The 20,789-nt window shown below is 36.0% G+C and overlaps 2 pseudogenes; both read right to left on the bottom strand.

Moving 5' to 3' along the window:
• Window positions 1-1,728: 1,728 nt before the first annotated feature.
• On the bottom strand, window positions 1,729-2,249 carry LOC120591702 (EKC/KEOPS complex subunit TPRKB-like; annotated as a pseudogene).
• A 16,596-nt stretch (window positions 2,250-18,845) lies between these two features.
• Window positions 18,846-18,964, bottom strand: LOC120591893 (uncharacterized; annotated as a pseudogene).
• Window positions 18,965-20,789: the final 1,825 nt, after the last annotated feature.

The raw sequence follows: 20,789 nt of genomic DNA, 5'->3' as shown, positions 1-20,789 counted from the left end.
AAATTAAAAATACATACATATGTACATACATACATACCACCAGGACAAGAGAGCCTGTGTTTGAGAATATAGGATTAAATTCTCAACAAGTGTAACAAAAAGTACTTGTGAGGTTTGGGGGACCCACATGATGTATGTGATACAGTTGCAGTTCTTCCATTATCTTTGGGCTTTAGTCTAAGTTAAATTTATACTTTAAATTTTTTTAATTTAAAGTATAAAAAGCAGTTTATTTTATAATTAACAGAGTTCTCTTGATTTTTGTCTAATTTGAGTTCTGTCCATTTTAGCTGACATTTGTGGGCTCACTCTGTCAAGACTTTCAGAACCTGAAACATAATCCTGCCTCCTCCAACATTGTGATGAAGTTATTAAGAATAATCCAGTGGGTTCCAAACACAGACTTTGGTTCCTAGTTGAACCACAGCTAAATCTGTAATCTTGGAGAACTCATTTTACTTTCAGCCCGTTTGGTTATCCATAAAATGGGGATATTAGACTCCTTCCATGTTAGTTGTTTACATAGTGTTATGTAGATCCTTAGGTCTATAGAAATGCCTCAGTCACCATTAGTGTATAGCAGAGTGGGTTAGGAAGTGAGATGAAGAAGATGAGATTCCTTGCAGCTCATTCTATGGTATAGACAGCAGAAATCTGATTATTCATAGAAATTGGCAGCTTAGATGACAGTATTTATAAGTAATCTCTAAGCATCATGTTAGTTTTTGCCAATATTATCAATTAAAGAAACCAAATTTTAAAAATAGGCATGTGAAGTCATTATAAAAATTGGCAATCTCTCTAATTCCTGAACTATTATTTTTGTCATGGTAGGTTAATCAGTATTCCTCTAGCCTGAATATGGCTGCAAATAAAGAAAAAATAAACTTAAAGTCTGTAAACTATTTAGAAAATGTTGAATAATTAAGAACTAGCTACTTCTTTTTTTGGATAAATGGTCAATTCCAAGCCTAGATCATGAAAAAGAAAAAATGAATCCGTAGCATCTTGTGATATCAAAGAGTAAAAATGTGCTCAAAAGGATGGGGGCATGGCAAAGGGCCAAGGAGCCAACCTAGGCCAAAGGGCTAAAACTAGAAAACTATGAGAAACAAAATAAATAACAGTAGTATTGAATTAGCATCCATAGACTAAAATGAATACCCATGAGCCCTTGTTCTCATAAATAAATAATTGAATACATAAATGGGGGAGATGGCACAACTCCTCCTACAGAAGAATTGTAATCAGTAAATTTAGAAGAAATGAGGAAAATTGCCATTAGGACACCACAGTAATAATTGTTGCAGGCAAGATCTACCAATAGATGTTAAAATTACTTAATTAAAGTTTAAGGATAAACAGGATATTTTCATAGTATGAATACATTGTTCCCCAAGAATTTAGTAATTACAGGGGGAAAGAATAGTAAGTTTACAGTGGAGAAACCTGGCAGACTACACCTTCACCAAGTGACCATCTTATATTAGAACACAGAATATTGTACTGAGCTCGACTATTTTTCTGCTTTATAATTATATTCGACACATTTTTTAATTAAATTCTTCATAGTATCATTTTAGAACTTAGCAAATATAGCTATAGAATTAGCCTTAAAAATTAAGAGGAAACAGGTTTAAATAAAATATAAGAACAATACTAATCCACATCATAAAATTATAATAATTATTTGTATAAACCCTAAAATGTTTTAATATTTTTGTCATTTCACAAAACATCTTTTGTTAATATTCTACAAATGATAAATTCAATAATATCTCAATATTTTCTTCCTGTGAAAATTGTTTATATATCTTTTTGATTTTCATAATATTTGTTATTTTAGAAAGATTTTTCAGAGAAATTTGATATAACCTTCTACCTGAAATATTAGGTCATGATTTTGTTTTTCTCTATCTTCGACATAAACAATTAGAATTAAAGTGTCACTTGCTGAGATATCAAGTTTTTCATAGCTTCTGAAATATTATTTGGGGAAAGGCTGAAAATCATTTCAGCAGGTAGAGTTAATGTCTTCAATTTTTCCCAGTTTGTGGAGGTAAATCACTTTGTTTTCTGCCATAAGCATCTGAAATAGATCGACAGTCCCTGTAGATTTTATTAATTATCCATCAATGGCACCTTCCATGGCCTTTTTTTTCAAGTCTTCAACATTGTTTTACATCTTTAAATAACAGAAGGGTCACCCTGCATTAGAAAAATAGGTCTAGCTGATATGCTAACTGCATTTCATAGATAAGTAGCATTTGCCACATCCCCTGTCCATCTCCTAAAATCATAAAAATTAAAACACTATCCTAAATAATCTGGATCACTTTCTATGAACAGAAAGATAGAGATAGAGTTAACATTGAAAGAATTAGTCAATAATCCTAATAAATACATAATATGCAGAAAATTTGTCTTTGGAAAATAATCAATTTAGATTAGCTCACATAAGCAATGAATTCAAGATATGTTAGAAGAGTAAAAGCAAAAAATAAAACCATAAAATATTTGAAGAAAACAGGTTTGTCTTAAACAGTTGTTTGGGTCAGGAAGGGCTTTTCAGGTAATAGTATTTATAAAGAAAAAAAAAGAATTGCATAAAAATTAATTACTGCTTCATATAAAAATACCATAAGAATTATAAGTCAAATGTGAAACTGGGAAAAATGTTTACAATAAATGTAACAGTAAAGAGAAATTACTAAAAACAAAAAACAAAAAACCTATGTAAAGTCATCCATTCACCCATCCATTCATTCATTCATTCGTTCATTCAACAAATATTTATTGAGCAACTCTAAGCCAGGCTAGAATACAGCAGCAAACGAACCAGATTATTCCCTACATGAAGCTTACATTCAAGTGGGACAGGTTGGGGGTGGAACATAAGCAATAAGCCAATAATTAGACAATATGTAAGGTCATGGTAGTACTGTAGAGAAAGAGAATGCTGGCTACCAAAGAAGCAAGTGTAGAGCAGGGACAATGTTATTTTGTGCCAGATAGTCTGAGCAGAGGAACATGAAGGAGAAATCTGGGGAGACATCTGCGAAAGGAGCTTCCTTATAGCAGGAGCAAGAAGGAGACAGGGTAAAGGTCTGAGTTGGAAATTGCTTAGCATACCCAAGACTTGTGAGGACGGGACCCAGTGTCAGAGCTGAGTGAGCAAGGGAGAGAGAAATGTTGGTGGCTTAGGGTGGCAAAGTAGATCATGTAGGGCTTCGTAGACCATTACAAGGACTTTAGTTTTTATTTTGAATAAAGCCTTTAGAGGGTTTTGAATAGAAAAATTATTTTCGTTTGTTCCAAAAATATTTATTTAATGATGACTGTGCTAGGTACTGGTCTTAACTTACAGGCTTACCTCCTAGTAAAAGAGGTATGTAAGAAACAAATAAATGAGTCAAATATATAGACTACTGGATGGTAACAAGTGATGTGGAGAAAGTAAAGCAGGCTGGGTTAGGCGCTGGCCAGGGAAATCTTCACAGAGAAGAGACAGCAGGCTCAGACCTTGGCTTTGGAAGGTCATTCTGCCTCTATGTAAAGAATCTCTTGGGTATGAGGGGCAAGCGCTGTGGTGGAAGGTGTTAAGAGATGATTGTAATATTCAGGCAAGAGGAGCTGTGTCCTGAATTAGGGTAAGAGGAGGAAGTGTGAGATTTTTCTGTTTCTCAGGTATAGCCAACAGAATGTTAGAACTTGTTAATTTTGAAGTGCCAATTTAAACATCCACAAGGAGATAAAAGCAGAAAAGCAGGCAATAAAATATAAGTTTTTAATGTGATTGAGAAACCAGATAATAGTAACCTGTTTACTGAGGAAACTTAGAGACATCCCCAGGATCATCTAGGTGCAGTCATGTGGCTTCCCTGCATTTTCCAACCACTAGACCAGTTTTTTCTCAGAATATATGTATATGAGAGAAATGAAGCATTATAAAGAGCAGGAGAACTGATGAATGTCTCTGAAAATGTGAAAAGAATGAAGTTGAGGTAAACATTCTCATTTTGCCACAGCTCTGCTCTGTCGTTTAGTAGTACTGTGATCTTTGGTAAATCTGCTCTGTCTCTCATTCTTTTTTCTTCCTCTCTTCCTTCCTCCCTTCCTTTCTTCCTTCCTTCCTTCCTTCTCCTTCTCTTTCTCTCTCTTCCACCCCCACTCCAGTACAAAGGACTAACAACATAGTACCTCTAGCATTCCTGGTGGCCATAGTTGATAGCCAGGTGAAGGCAGCAATAATGCCAGGAATGAGAATCCAAGTATTTGTTTTTGTGTTTATTTTCTTTCTCTTCATTATTCCTGAATAATGAAAAGGATTGCCGTTATTGATCAAAAGCTTGTCCTCATGAAAAATAGCATCCAATTTCTAAGATTATGTGACGTGGTATGCATATGAAAAATATTTCTTAACTTTATAGGGTGACTAACCATCCTAGTTTGCCCTGGATCAACCTGTTTTTGTTTGTTTGTTTAACACTGAACACCCACAGCCCAAAAAACTCTCTAGTCTCAAAAAGAACATGAGGAGAGTTAGTCACCCTAGGTACTTGTCGCTAGCCAACATCAGGAAAGAGAAAAAAAGAAAGGGAGTGAGGGAGAGCAGAAGAGAGGGAGGGAGACATAAAAAAGGAAAGAAGGTAAAAAGGTAAAAACTTTTTTATTTTTCTAATTAGAAAGTATATCAACTTGGATGCATCTGGCTTAATTTAATAGACCTGGGATCAATCGACTTAAATAAGGGAACATTATTTTCCAGAGGTGAGATAAGTTTCAGCCTTGGGTAAACCATTGCTGGACATGGTACCATTTCTTTCTTGTTCCTTCCTCTCTCATTGGATCATCATCTTCATCCTATCACTGATTGCTTTATGGTCCTAAGATGGCTGCCAGCAGCAATGGAGCAATGTGATTGGTGGTGGGGAGAGGTGGAGTCTGGAATCCCTTTCCAAAGTAAGCCTCTTCTTATATTTTTCTGTCCCAAACTGCCCTGGGCTTACTCATCTCCGCATCCGTATCTAGCAAGGCGATAAAATGTCCGTGGTGGGCTTGGACCAATGTTATCTAGTGACGGGATGACAACCATCGTGCTCACCACGGAAGAGAACAGGAAGTGGATCATAGGACAAACCTAAACTAGTAGAGGTCACTGAGTCACAGTTTTTCCTCAGGCAATGAGACTCCTCAGGGAAGTTAGGTGAGAAAATAAGAAACTGAGTTTTCATTATTCACAAAAGAAAGAGGGACGTAGGAGGGGCCAGTATGATAACTTCTTGGTGGTCAGTTGTTTCCCACATTGAGCAAGGTTGGGAATAAGTGGATTGAGTAGAGCCACCCTTACTAGAGAGGGCTTTCCACCCTGAAGTGACATTTCTAGTCTAAGCATAATCAGACTCTGCAGCTTCTAACTTTGAACATGTCATTTTATTTCATATGGAGCAATATTTGGGAAGGTTTTGACTGATGTCCATGCAAGTAGTTAGTTCTCAGTTTGCTTCTTTAAATTTTCATATAAAATAACTGCATTGTTCTTAGTTCTGTGTGATCCAACAGGGATAAGAGAACGTGAAAAGATAAAGGAAGCCAAGAAAAGAAAAGATTAAAAAGAGGGAAGGGAGAAGGAAAAAAAGGGAGGGAGAAGAGGCAAGAGTTCTGAGACCAGTGAAAAGTAGGGCTCCAAGGGGAGGAGACAACGCAGGTCTCCTTACTCCTTTGATTCTCTTGCAGTCTTGCAGACAGAGGAGCCATTATAAATTTAAGATGTCCAGCTCCAAAATGGAAGTGGACTGTTGTCTAAGTTAAACTGAGAAGTTCCTTGCCATTTTTTGAAGCATAGCCTCCTGAAACAGAGAGCATTTAAGGGACTCCTCAGGGTTTCTGCCACCCACAGTGGATTGTAATTATGCTCCCTGTACACCCTTAGAAACTCCTAAGTGAACCACAGAAGAAAGCTCAGAAAGTTCACCAACGCAAGGGAATTGTGTAAATGGGGCTTGTTGGTACTGTTCGACTTGGGAACTCGTCTGTGGACAAACTACTTTCATGTCTGCTATGAACTGGTTTCAAATGATTAAAATATATAATGACATTAAAGGGACAAATTCTTTTAGCACTTTGAGGAATTTCAGACACACAACTCCTATTTATTTATGGGAGTAGGGTGACTTGCTTCACTTGGACCCCTTTGAAAATAAGCCCCTATGTGTTAATATAATGTTGAGCTAGAGAATTCATAACAGATTTTATCATACGACCTCCTCAGCATAAAGATCCTTCTTCAAATAGAATGTGCTCTTATCTTCCCTGCTCTTGAGGGCTTAGCATAATTTTAAACTCCTGTAGTTTAAATCATTTTTTAATAATAAAAACATATTTCTTATTTTTTTGAGGTTTTTTTTCTTTTCAACTTTTTTTCTCTGTGTCCTTTTTGTATCATCTTCCCTCCCTGCTGGCACCTGTCACTTCCAGGTTGCTTCCTGAGTATCAAAGTCTTGGTTTCCCTTCTGTGTCAAATGATGCCATCATTGTACCCACAGATTCTTTGTGCCTCTGTTTATTCTAGGAGTAGATAAAGGAAAATGTAAAAGCAAATACTTCCTCAAGAAGAAATCAAAACAAAACAAAGCAAAAAAGTATCTGCACTGTTCACTTCTAACCACATAGGAACCTGTGTTCAGAAAATTGTTTCCACTATTGAAAAAAGTAGTAACTATTTGGATGTAGCAGCAGCTCTAATTGTCAATTTCAAATTTCCATGCTACCTGAAACTAGGTTGATCAGGAAACAGAATTTGCCTCTCTTTTGTTTGACCCTTTACCACCTATGAATTTATTTTTATTGTAGCACCCATAACTCATGATTAAATTTACTAGCTATAAATCTATGTGATGGAAATTTCCCAGAAGGCTCTTTTTTTGTCGTTATTATTTTTTAATCCTAAAAATCTGCCATAATGTTAGGCACACAGTATCTAATAAATATCTGTTGAATTAATGGGTGATTTCATCAAGTACAAAGTAATAGGGCTTGCAGGCAAAAATTGGGGGTCACTCTTGAGAAAGTTTGTAGTGGCCTACAATTCAAATTTCTTCACTCTGATCTTATGGTTCTTAGTGCAGGACCCTGTGAAACTTACAGAAAACATTGATCAATGGATACTGCAATTTGCACAAATCATTTTTTTTCTACTATGTTTTTCATGATGTTTCCTCTTTGGATCCTAACCATTTTTATTTTGTACATTACAAGGTCTAAGCTTAAGTGTTCATATTATATATATAATATGCTAAATAATTATATACACAGGTATTATATTATGTACATAATTAAATACATATATAATTTTGAAAAGAGAAGGATAAAGTGTTAGGTCCTCCTAGCTGGTAGCCAAGATCAATGATATTTCTAAAATTAGTTCCTTCAATGAGAGGGCCTTTCTAAGGAGAAAGAAGTGCTTCAAAAGTGCAATTCTGCCATTAACCAAAGGACCTCTCACAGGTTTTATATATATATTAACAAACATTTAAATCACTAGTCTGTGTTGTTGATTTTGTCATGGGGCTTTTTAATTTCAGGGTAAAATTAGCATTTTGCCTCAGCAGAACAAACAAGGTGATCAAAATGATCATGGAGGAAAACCCATCTGGAAGTAGTCTATTTCTGCTTCTGCCTGTTCTGTAAGGAAGAATAAAGGGAATCTCTCAGTTCAATGAAAATAAAATTGAAAAGTCAGTTGCTCAGTGTTTTTTTATTTCTTTAGAGCATGAACAAGTAATATTTGGTGGCAGTCTACTCCTCTGCCACCAGTGGCAGAACAAGAGTGAGAGGCAGGACACAGTACTGGCCGAGTCATAACAACAAAGTAGTCAGTTTATCAAACTTTATATACCAAGCCAAAGTTGACTGGGAGGACGGTTTTGTAATTTTAGAATCATTGCTTTGATTACACATCTTTAAAAGATAAAATAATGAATTAATAAGTCCTCAGGGAGTCACTTGGCTATGGATTAAGGACCTAACCAAACCATTATTTAAAAAGTGAAAGTTTGACTGCATTAACCAATTGCTTTTGTGTCCACAGAACTCATTTTCTCATTCTCTTTTTTCTTTCTCCCTCTCCCTCTTTCATCACACCCACACCATTTAGGTCCTTAAATGACCGACAGTAACACAATCACAGGTTCCTTACTCTAAAGCTTATTTGTGCTCATGCTCCAGGCGCCAACATAACAACATCTCCACCCAGTTTCAGCAAGCCACCAAACCATTGCTTTTGGTACCCCACCCCCACCTCTGCCTATAACCAGAAACAGTGACAGGATTATCTTGAAAACGAAGTAGCTGCCAGACACTATTAAAATTTCCAGACCTTGAAAAAATGCATCTTCTTTCCAGATTGTGCATTCAGTCAACAGAAGCCTCCATGTGACCAGTTCCATGTGCTCACTCAACTTTGGCAACATCTGGATGATGCCTGCAAGTTTTTGGTGATAAGTGCCCATTTATTCATCATAAAAACAAATTTACCATGTTATAAACTGAAGGAAGGGTTTTTCATTATGGTCAGACCTAAGATAATGAATTAAAAGAACTAACATTTACTTTCCCAGGTTTAGGTTTGGGGTTTGGTCTAAGAATCTGGTGTAGCATGTCAAAGTGAATTAAAAACTGCCAGTGGACTAAATATTGCTATTCCCAAAGAAAAGCAACTGAGATGAGACTCTAGGCTCAGAAATAAAGAACTTCGAGGCTTTGAAACAAAAGGTTAAAACTGATTGCAGTTGCTTCCTGTGATGTTTATTTTTCATTATGGAAAAAGATGATTTCCAAACACAACAATATTTTAATCTAAGAACCTGACTGAATATTTGTTCAACTGTTATCTGAAAAAAGTTTGGCTTTCACACATTACTTACTACCCATGGGTTTAGGAGAGACTAAACAGGCTATTCAAACATAGTCCAAATTATGAAGGAATAGATTTCAATTTGATGACTTTCATTTCAACTTCCATTTAATAGTGATATTCCCCAAGTATCTTTGCTAATGATATATTACCTTTCTAAAATTCAATAGAGGTTCACATCTAAATGCATCAAAATATCTATGAATGTACATGATGTTTTCAAAGTTTACTTTAAAGAAAAGAAAATCTTGGTTTTTTTTCTGATTAGAGAAAATTTATGATACTCCCTGTTATTTCCAAGTATTTTTGGCCACATCCTGGCATTCATAAAAGTCAGTATTAGAAATGACTAATCAAAAAGTGACTACAACATCAACTTTTTATACTGAAATCTATTCTGGAAATTGAGAGTTAAAAGAAAGAATTCAACATTTATCCTGACTTTTTAGAAGAAACTGTATTTGATTTCCCAATGATAAAAGAAAGAGTCTTTTCTCATAGGAGAATCTACCTAACAAATGGAGGTTATAAAATTTAAAAATCATCTTCTTTATAATAAATGAAGGTACGGATTTCAACTTGGTGGCTTTCAATCCATCTGCCATCTAACAGTTAACAATTCCATAAATTATTTATGCTAATTTATTATATTAATACATAAAGAAATCAAATTTTCTGCAACTGCCAGTGGTTCAGGCAAGAAACATTAGTGGGTACCAAAACTATTAGCTAAAATTTGTTGGGTATAGGATATTCACAGGTTCCAAAGAATTATCCCAAAGAGATTTCCTAATCACAAAGGGGAAAATAGATCTTAAAATGAGAGAGTTAACTGCCTGAACCAAGTGATGAAATATAGCAATACTACAAGAGAGGAAACCAGGAATTATGTAGCTCCTGCTATAATGCAATATTAGGTACATGGAGTCACCGTAAATATTCTTGCTAAAAATATTTAATTTGAATATAATGAAGTCTTTATATACATCTAACATCTACTTCACAGGAAATACAGGGGATAGAAAAACAAGTTAAGAAACAAAGGGAAATAATTCAATTACACCCACAATGCGGGACAGCTGGATCAATCTCTTAAAGTAAAAAAAAAAAAAAAATTACAAGACCGTTCTAGATTTTAAAGACCCCAAAACATAAAACAAATGCAATACACAAATCTGAATTTGATTGTGGTTTAAAAAAAAAAACATAAAAATTATTTAGAGTACAATTGAAAAAATTTTAATATTGACTCACTATTAGAAGATATTAAGGAACCATTGTTCATCCTTCTCAGTGTGATATTGACATGGTGGTTATATGGGAGAACATCACTTTTGGAGATACTAAAGTATTCATGAGTGAAAAGTGAAGATGTCTACAACTTTTAAATAGTTCAGTATGAATCATATTTAGATCAAGGTATCTCAACTTAGCCACAATTGACACTTTGGGCTGGATAATTCTCTCTGTGGTAGGAGACTGTCCTTTGCATTATAGAATGGTTAATAGGATCCCTGGCCTCCACCTTCTAGATATCAGTATCACATACTGCCCCCTTCCTCAAGTTGTGACAGCCAAAAATGTCTTAAGACATTACTAAATGTTCCCTGGAGGGCAAAATTGCCCTTGCTTGAGAACCATAGATTTAGTTAAAGCAAAAACATATAGTTAAATAATTATGGCAGTGATTGGATCTAGGTATGTGAGTGTATGGGTGATCATTAAGCTATTCTTTCAACATGGTGGGTATATGGGTAATCAGCATACTATTCTTTCAACTTTTCTGTAAATTTGAAAATTTTTCTAATAAAAAAATGGGGGGAAAATGATATTATGACTTCACTCCTAGAAATTCTTAATTGGCTTTGAGTAGGGGCTGGATATTTGTATTTTTCAAAAGGTATCCAGGTGATTCTAATGTGCAGCCAGGGTTGGGAACAACTGGATTTAAATGATTTTATAATATGCTGTCAAAGTTTTGATATGGCTCTAGAAACACGAAGACTGTGAAACATAATGAAAAATAATGACATATAACATTTAATTCATACCTCATATATTAAACAAGAGAAATATCTTTTACTAGTTTGTTTCTACAGAAGAATGTGAAATTAAGAGCAGGCAATAATGGAATAATACCTAACTAAAAGTTTGGTCCACAGACCAGCTGTATCAGCATCACATAGGAGCTTGTTGGAAGTGCATAATCTCAGACTATCAGACTATATCCCCAGACCTACTGAACGACAAACTGCAATTTGGCAAAATTTGAAAACTTCTCCATAATACACCAAAAGATAATTTAGCTAATTATGTCCTTTAGTAGACACATCGCTAAGACTTAAAGCCAACCAACCAGTTAAAAAGTAGAAAAAAAAATTAGTTAAATAAATCATAGTGTATAAAGCCTGATTTAACTAACTGATAATTATAGTGTTGTGCAGAATAAGATCACAAAGTCCATGCTATCTTCCCTTCTCTGAAATGGTACCTTCTCTTTAGGTTTTCCTTCTCTCATAACCAGTCCCCTAAATCATTTTCATCCTCAAAACTTTATTAGTGCCATCCCTTTATGCTCCATAAACCATCTGCACTCAATGTTAATAAACTCAAATTTTACTGTTTATTTTTCTAGAACTAGAAATACCTTTAGCATTTTCAGTAGAATGATCTGCTATACGAAACTAGCAGAAAAAGTTAACATTTGTTTTTTTCACTTCATAAGGCATAGAAATAACATTTATCTCCACGGTTCACATCCGAAAATCTGACCTCTCTTGATGATATGGTTTACGGCATCTGTGCTGTTCGTCTCCCAACTCTATTAGTTGAGGCCGAAATAAAGGCCAGGAAGATGGATGATCTTCGCTCTTATCCAACAGAAAATAGCTCTAAGATATACTTTCTATTCCTGCATCCCTTTCTCTGTTAAATGTTTCAAGAGATGAAATATTCATTGCATCCCTTTGACTACTTCAGAGCACAACAGGCTTCTCGTTAAGAAATATTTTTGGTAACTCTAACAAATTTTTTCCGTGTACAATTCCATCTAATTATTCTGTACTACAACCATTTAGAGTACCCAAGCCAGCCCTTCTTCTCTGTTGCTACAGCCTCCAAATATAGCTCCTGTAGTCAGAGTCAGCTATCCTGCCCTCTCTTAATCACAGCCCAGGTGCTTAAGACAAGGAGAATGCTTCTGTCAAAATGAATCAACAATAGGCATACTGAGTAGGTGAAATACTCCTCTTTTCTTTTTACCTCCTACATTTAATCTGAAAGATGAGGAGAAGAATTCTGTGTAATTTCTCAAGTGGAAAAGAAATTTACCTTTCATATTGTTCTACATGACTCAAAATCTAATCTGCTCTTCCTTCTTAGAGATTTACAGAATTTTTTTTCTTTTTTGTTTTTGTTTTTTAGTAAAAGCAGCATTACTTGAATCTAGATTCTGATCTCTACTGCCTGGCTTTTCAAGAAACATTGACTATTGCATATAAATTACTCCACTATTGTTATCATTTAAAATACCAATCATCTTATTTAGCTGGACAGGAATATGTGCAGTGAATTGAGAGCTTCACTTGGTAATTTTTTTTCCAAATTTGTATGTTTCTTCAAAAGGATGCCCTCATAAGCCTAAGGGGTTAATTTCTTTTTAGAATCAAAAGAAATGCAAATGACGCAAAAAAACAGAAGTAAACATTTAAATCTTCTGGTTGGAAAAGGCTATGTAGTTAATTAAAAAAAGAGGAAGCCACCACTGGTTTGCATGAGAATTTGTGGGCAGGCTGCCCACTGTTAAATTAGGATCATCCATTCATTGCCGAATTTGATTTCACCACACTCCTTGCTTTAGTCCTTGAGTGGGAGCTAAGCCATTTGGGAGATTTACAGTCTTCCCCATCTGCTTGTGCCAACACATGGATCTTGGGAAGGTGTTCGATGGTGTTTCAGACGTTTTCAATAAGAAAAACCTGTCTGTGGGGTAAGTTCACTTTTTGTACCCTCCTTTTAACTTTCATTTGGCTATGAACTTGGCTTCTTTGTTCTTTCATGACTAATATTACCATCTGTGATATTACATATCAACATAGCAATGTAACATATTAAGCACAGGAAAACTCAGAATGCTTGAGTCTATCCAAGCATTTGTTACTTAAAGTTCCAGGCCTGTTTTCTAGCCACCTGAAGCATTTCCTAAGTTCCTATCAACATAATATAATATAATTAATCAAAACAGTTTTGGCTCATTAAAAATTGGAATCCCAAAGCCTCCAGCACAGTAATCATTCAGTAAACTGTGTTTAACAGTAATGCCTAAAGAGCAAAGGCTTTTGCCATCATTGGGTGTCTCAGTGAGAAGGACTTTCTGGAGTTCTATTGACTCCAGTGAGAAGTGGCTATTGACAGAATCATCTTGATTCCCTTTTACAAAAGAATCTAAAGTTCTACACAATGATCACTAATCATGGGTCAGAACCTATGATATCTATCTCCAGGAACCATGAATATATGCAAAGCAGGTCCTGGGACCAGGCCAACAGATCGATAAGGATCATTGTACTACCTGGGAAGAATGACACAGGGAGTTAAAGATGCAGAGCTTGAACAATTAATTTATTACAATGGATCAATCTTCAAGTATGTGATCAAAATGGATAATCCACCTTGCCTTTACCTATATATCTACCCTTAATATCAGTGTCCTTAATTTATACTTATGTGACCTAAGCCAATGAAGAAATGAATCAATTTTTTCATGTCATATATTTCCATAAATGTAAAGTGTGCCTTAAATTCTGTTGGGATTTGCAGAGGCAATGTAGTTTAGGAGGGCTGCAGGATGACCAAGAAACCACCGGTGCTATATATGACAACACAGTGCCGAGCACAATTTACCATATTGTTTCCATGTTCTTATCTTAGAGTTTCTGAAGTGATTTTGGTTTTGTTTAAGTTTACTTGTAGGTGAAAACATGATGGGAAAGTTTAGTGTCATTTGGGGGAGTTCCCTAGATGAAGAATCACTGCTGGCTCTTACTGTAAAAGTGGGTTACACACATATGATGAGACAGAGTTCTAACAATGCCGCTGACTAAACTGTCATGTTTGGCACATCCCTGGGCAGGACAAAGACATATCATCAAAAATTACTATATTAGCAAAGAGGATGAATTGTAGACCTTTTGGTGGCATGATGATATTTTCTGTGACTATGATATTTTCTGTGACATTTATTGTTCATACTAATGTGGTATGTCTGAATGAAATACATAAATGACATTTTCTTATCCCGCCAGAAAGGTGCTTTCTAATTTATGGGTTTTGACTCATTGTTGGGTCATGAAATCAGTTTAGAGAGCCTTGCACAGCACTTTATAATTAAATAAAATAGAATAAAAAATATTCATGCGCATTACACACAATTAAGGTAATACTATTTTACGCAAATGTTTCATTTTTATCTTTAAACACATTTTTATATACATACATACACTGAATTATGCTGAAAAATGTATTTCTCATGTTGGATCTTGGTTGAAAGTTACTACTCTGTATTATAACAGCTCATTTTCTTCACTTATTATGAGAAAAGGTCTCTCAATACATGTATGAAAGCACTTTGTAGAAAACTAACCATAACCCAAATTGAGAAATGGGCTAGGAAGTCATGCAGATCTAATTCAGCTCGTTCTATTGCCTTGAAGCAAAACCAGTCCTAACATGATTGAACCACCTTTTCTCTTACGGACTAGGTAATTATTGAGTGCTTACTATGTTTTTGGCAGTGTGCCTTAAGACACTGCCCACTGCCCTCAGTCCTCAGTCTTCAATTTCTTGCTGTGATGAGAAGTTACAACATCCTAATCAGTCTCCCTGTTTCCAGGATACCCTTGACCCCCAAATTCCATCCAGACACCAGAGGGGTCTTTCTAAAAGGTAATTCTGGTCATTTCACTGCTGTCTAAATCCTTTGAATATCCAGTCAGAGGGATGAAGTGACTTGTCCAGAGTCACACGACAAACCACAGTGAAGTGAAGACTCTGCTTGTTACTGGCCCAAAGTCTGTATGCCTGATTCTTCAAAAGGTCAAAACCCAAAACATCAGAGTTTGGACCAAAGAAAGGTTTATTGATCGAGAAGGCACCAACTGAGATGATGGGGAAACTAGTGGTATCTCAAACCCATTTTAAGAAAGTACAGAGTTCAGACTTATTTTATATCAAGGGAAGGGAACATGAGAGGGACATGAGGTAATATACTACTGCATACATCTGGGTGCCAGCAGGGGTCCAAGGAAGATTGGGCTTAATCTGTTGACCCTAGCCCATTTGAGTCTTGTTGCAAACTTCTTATAAATCTTTGATAAACAATACATACTTTCTTTATCTCCAGAGAGAGGCACTTTCTGTTTTTTGCAATACTCAAGCCTCAAGCAGGATTTCTCTAATGATTAGCAGGTCTACATGCAAGACTAAGCAGAAACTATTGAACAAAGCAGACTTGGAGTCAGAGAGTCTAAGCGTTTCACTGTTACCTGTTCTTAGTTTTTTAGTCTTACCTCATCATCTCCCCAATTCAAATGCTCTCTAGTCTGTTGTAATCTACAGTAGGACATTTTTCCTTCCATCATAGGAACAAGGCTGAAATGCCTAGAAGAGCGTTACCATTCACAGCCTAATCTGTGTGTGTTTGGCTTAGAATGGAGGCCTTTGTATTTATCATCAATTAAGTCAGCATGCTTTGGTTTTCCAACTTATTTGATAAAATGGCAGAGGCTTCTCAGGCTCCCTTGCTTATGTTATTATAGTTATTATCATTGGTGTACTGGTAAATGTTTAATGGTCGGTGGAGAGAGGATGGGTAGAGTAAGGAAGGTCTGATTGATAGCATTTGCCAAATTTCATAGTGTAAATTCTCCCACCATGGATGTCAGTGAATGTAATGTTAGGAAGAGATGCACAATAGCACACCATTAGATAATATACGTATCCATCCTACAAAGAAAATACATAACAGTAAAACGTAATAAAATAATTAGTCATTGATGCACTTTGAGTATTTATTAACTTTGTCTCTAATATAATGTATTTAATTCTGAGTTTATATAATTTGATTTTTAATAATGGCTCTATTTAACAACTAACTTTCAAAACTCCTTAAAATTTAATAAGTCAAATTCATTTAATGTTCATTATCATCACAATTAATGTTAGAAAGCTTTATGCCAGAATCTCCACCACAGAAATAGAAGTTTTCTTAAAGATAGTCATTTAGAACATTGGTCCTTTCCAACTTACTTTTTATATAAATTCAAGAGTATGAAGAATTTTTATATCCTCTGAAAAAGAACTAACTTTTTTCAGGGCAAATTTTGTACTATTTCTGCTCCCTTCTCCTTCTCCTAGCCCACAATCCCAAACACACAATTTTAAAAAATACAAAACCTTGTTTTAGTTTAAGGTCACTCAGGAAACCTTTTTTAAATATTAGAAAAATGAGAACCTTTGTGCAAATAAATACATATTAAGTTAATTTGAATTTTGAATATTTAAATTAAGCATACACATCATTCTTGCTTTTGTAATTTGTTACCCCATTCTTTTAGATTCTTTTCTAATTCGTGATTAACTTTTAAAGGCAATTGTAATTTCCCGAGTGGTTTATTTCAGCTGATGCCATGAAAAGATAGAGGGTTAATGAGAAGAGCTGTGCATAACCTGAATTTGAGGTGTTGGATTAATGAATAAACATTATTTGTTAATTCTATGTCACATAAACACATGTCAAAATACAAGCAGTTGAAAATCCTGTGCATGTTAAAATCAGAGATGAAATATTCAAGATACTTCTAGCAGTCTGGAAGTATGTCTAGATGCTCACTCTCTCCTAAACCTTAGTTCCTGTCTATAGCACCATAAAAACCCTAGAGAAAGTGGCATTCAAAAAACTACTTATTGTCAGTGAATAAATAATCACTAAGAATGAATCGAACAGAAAAGCTAATTCCACACTTTATTCTGAAATGTTTTACAAAACATGTCCAGCATATTTTGTAGTTCCTAATGCTTACTTGTACTCAAATTCCAAATACATTCCTAGAGAACATAAAAGATGCCTCCTGTCTCTCTCTCTCCCTCCTAGTTTGACATAATATTTTTGTAGTCTTGGTGGAAAAAGGATGTGTGGGAGAGAGGGAATCTGCCCTTCCTTGAAGTTTTTCCAAAACATTTTGTTTACTTCTGAGTTTCCTAAATTCCCCTGAGGCAGGATTTCTCAACCTCTGCACTATTGACCTTTCAGGCCAAATATCTCTCTGTTGTTGGGGCTATCCTGTGCACTGTAATTTGTTTAGCATCATCTCTGGCCTCTACCCGCTATATGTTGGTAGCATTATCCCCACCCATCCCCAGTTGTGACAATAAATCTCCTGTTACCACTCTAGTTGAAAACCACTTCCCTAAGGGATTGGGCTTTGGGGACACCAAAGCCTGAGAAAACTCTCTCCTATCACATCCATCTCCTGAGGTGGTGAGTATAAGACCAACTATCCCCATCAGATAAGGGAAGCGAAAGAGAGTATAGAAATAAAGGAGGATTGAATATTGATATTGCTAATATTTTTATTGTGCTATTTGTTTCGTAATTTTATTTAGGTCAAATCAAAATTACTAACATTTGACAATTTTAACCTAAAAAGTGGCAGTTTCACATGGTTGAAACTAATATTTTATAAGAGCACACAACTATGGACAAGAATCTAGCCTGCCCCCTTCACAAGCTAGCCCTGGGGGATGAAGACAAGGGGGGAAAATCATAATATAAAAGATCATCACAATAAACAGAGTTCTTAGAGATGACAAGTTATAAAAATTGGAATAGCCAGTTAAACAATTGTATATTTTAAAAAATCAATATACCTCTTCTCATTCTTTTTAAGCTAAACCCTTTATGAACAGTGAGGGCAGCAGGATTATTGGCAGAAACAGAAGGCAAAGACACTGTAGCCATTTTCTGGACATAGCCTTGGAGAAGATGGGTGACAAGACCTCAGAGAAATCTTTGTAAGTTTCATTAGTGCCTTCTTTGAATTGTGTAAAGCTGTGGCATTGGGATCTCAGCAAGATAGTCCAAGCTTTAGTTTGCAGCCTAATGTCTGCAATAGACCATCTTGTTCCTGTGTTCTGGTTACCTCCCACAGACTCTGCTAGGAAAGCAGAGCACCAGGGCCCTTTCTCAAGGACCTGCCACCTCTCAACAGTCTTGCTACACCCTGACTCCAGACATAAATCCATGGGCAGTGTATGGGGTGCCCATCCCATCCCCAGGGCTGCCAGCCCTATTAATGCCTGTTGTGCACTGTTAAAGGGCAGCTCACTGCAGAGACCATTGGGGACTGGAATGGATTCCCTGCTCTGCCTGCTGTGTTGTGGCCCTGGACCCAAGCTAATCAGTGGGAGGAAAGGTGCTTTCTAAATAGCCATCTTTCTAGAAGGAGTCCTTTTATTAATTTGTACAAAATGATAGCAGTGTCCCTTTCTCCCAACACAGCTGACCTAAAGTCTCAGAAGACTCTGAAACATAAGCACATACATGGAAGAAAAGGATGAAGAAACTCTAGATGAATTGTGTTTCCACCAGAATATCGGGTACACAAAAGGAAAATTGAATTGAATTGCCAAAAAATAAGAGTGTAGTGCTTAAACTTGTGGTTTTGTGAGCTAAAACTTCTGTTCACTACAAATACTGGAGCCAAAAGGGAATTTTAATTGACTCCCACCTTCTCATTTTACACGTAAGGAAACTGGAGATGGGGAGACAAGAATTGACTTCTGCAGGATAGCAACAGGATTGGGTATATTGACTAATGAGACAAAGGATTTTTCTGTGGCCTAGGCTTCTTTTTTTTTTTTAATTTTTTTTTAATGCCTACAGCTCCTGGTATTCCTAGGTGATCTCTCATCCAAGTACTAACCAGGCCCGCCCCTGCTTAGCTTCCAAGATCAGAGGAAATTGGGCATGTTCAGGGTGATATGGCTGTAGTGGCCCAGGCTTCTTGACTTCATTTGGAATCCTAATATGTAATTGTGCTATCACAGTTTGAAATGCTTTTTTTTTTTTTAATCTCTAAGAGTCTGATTATGATGCAAATATCAGAGAGAAGAGTTCGGCCTAAAGCATATTATAGAAACTTTCAACTGAGTTTAGTGGAATTGACTTAACATCAAGATTGGAGAGGTTTCTGACAGTGGTGATTGAAGAAAGGAGATGATGGCAGGGGAAAGGAAAAAGGATACTGCTGAGAGAGGACACAGAACACTGAGGCTCTATTCCAGCTACGGAAGCCAGGAAACCTTCAACTGCTCCAGAGCTGAGATTTTATTGCCTGGTTGATTATAGTATCCTCAGGGTAAAGGATGGCTGAAGCCCTACTGCACAGTAAGGAGACAGCAACAATCCCGAGGAGATCTGAGTAAAGGAATAGAAATAACACGTGCCTAGAAAGACAAAGTCTTTCCAGTTATTTTATAGGCTTGATACAACTGCAATTAAGATCTCCTTAGGATTTTTTTCATGGAATATATAAAGTGATTCTAAATTCTAAATTATCCTCAAATTCAGCTAGAAGATTTCACAGGTGAAATTCACTAAAATAGTAAAAGAAATAATGTGAGAAGACTTGTTCTACAAGCTATAAAACATTATAAATATAATAGTAAATATTACTCACTCATCAGGAAACTGGAAAATCATTGAAAAAAGAATAGCCAGCCCCAAACAGACTATATAAACATAAAAACATATTCACACATATAGTATACAGAGATTGTAAAAAGCTCTTTTAATGAACTTTGCATAATCCAAGAGTCTTTATTCTCTCTATAAAGCAAAATGACCAATGCCTAAAATCCAGAGCACTCAGGAATTGAAATATATATATATAAATTATATACTTATAATTTATATTTTTTCTGTTGCCAGTGATAGAGTTATTTGTTTCCCAAATCGGTGATATAATTCTACAACCTATTTATGCAGTTGATAAGTTCTTAAGCAGAGGCACCACACCACATGCATCCAGAGTCCATTCCATTCACTATTGTGATGTTTTCCTGCCTCCTCAAAGTGTCATAGAAAAGGCAGTGGATTGGGAACCAGGTCACCATCATTCTCATCTCAGCTCTAGAATGACTTTGGGCTTCACCAAGTTACTTAACTCAAGTTCCAGACCAGAACTGAATGTGTAGTCTAATTCATCCTCTTACAACAAACAGCCACAGTGTGACCAACAGCCACAGTGTTGACCACTGTTTCCCAAAGTATAACGTGGGAAGAGACAAGAAAGGTAGATAAAACCCTCTCACACTTACTGTCAGTTGTCTAATCCATTCTTGATTGTGCTCTGGATTACCTTCCCACTTATTGTTACAGTGTACAGAAGCTCATTTTTTGGGCCACATAAATAAAGTTTTAAAGTTAAAATAGCAAATGGGCTTGCCAGAGTTTCCTTTGTCCTAGGGCCAAGTTGCCTTTCTTGAATGGATCTTGGATCTAGGAACAAGTTCATCTTTTTTCTTTATGCTCTGAAATTGACTTTTCCAAACGTTCTCTGTGGTGAATGCTCACTCAGCTCTCTAACTTTACTGTGTGAATTTCCCCAACTCTTTCCCCAGATACCTGTCTTGTCAGCAGGTGCTTTAGCACCACTAATGTGTCTCCTTGATGCACATCAAGGTCAAATTTAAAAATAAAACAAAATCTCAAATCAAGAATCACTAATAAGGAAAGTAGATATAACTCCAGGCTGCTCTCCACATTTTCTTACTGTGCATGTGCATAGAAGTGGGGTTTGAGAGTAAAGCGAAGGGT

Source organism: Pteropus medius, unplaced genomic scaffold, assembly GCF_902729225.1.
Source record: "Pteropus medius unplaced genomic scaffold, Ma_sr-lr_union100, whole genome shotgun sequence".
Lineage (NCBI taxonomy): Eukaryota > Metazoa > Chordata > Mammalia > Chiroptera > Pteropodidae > Pteropus > Pteropus medius.
This window is presented reverse-complemented; position numbering and strand designations above follow the sequence as displayed.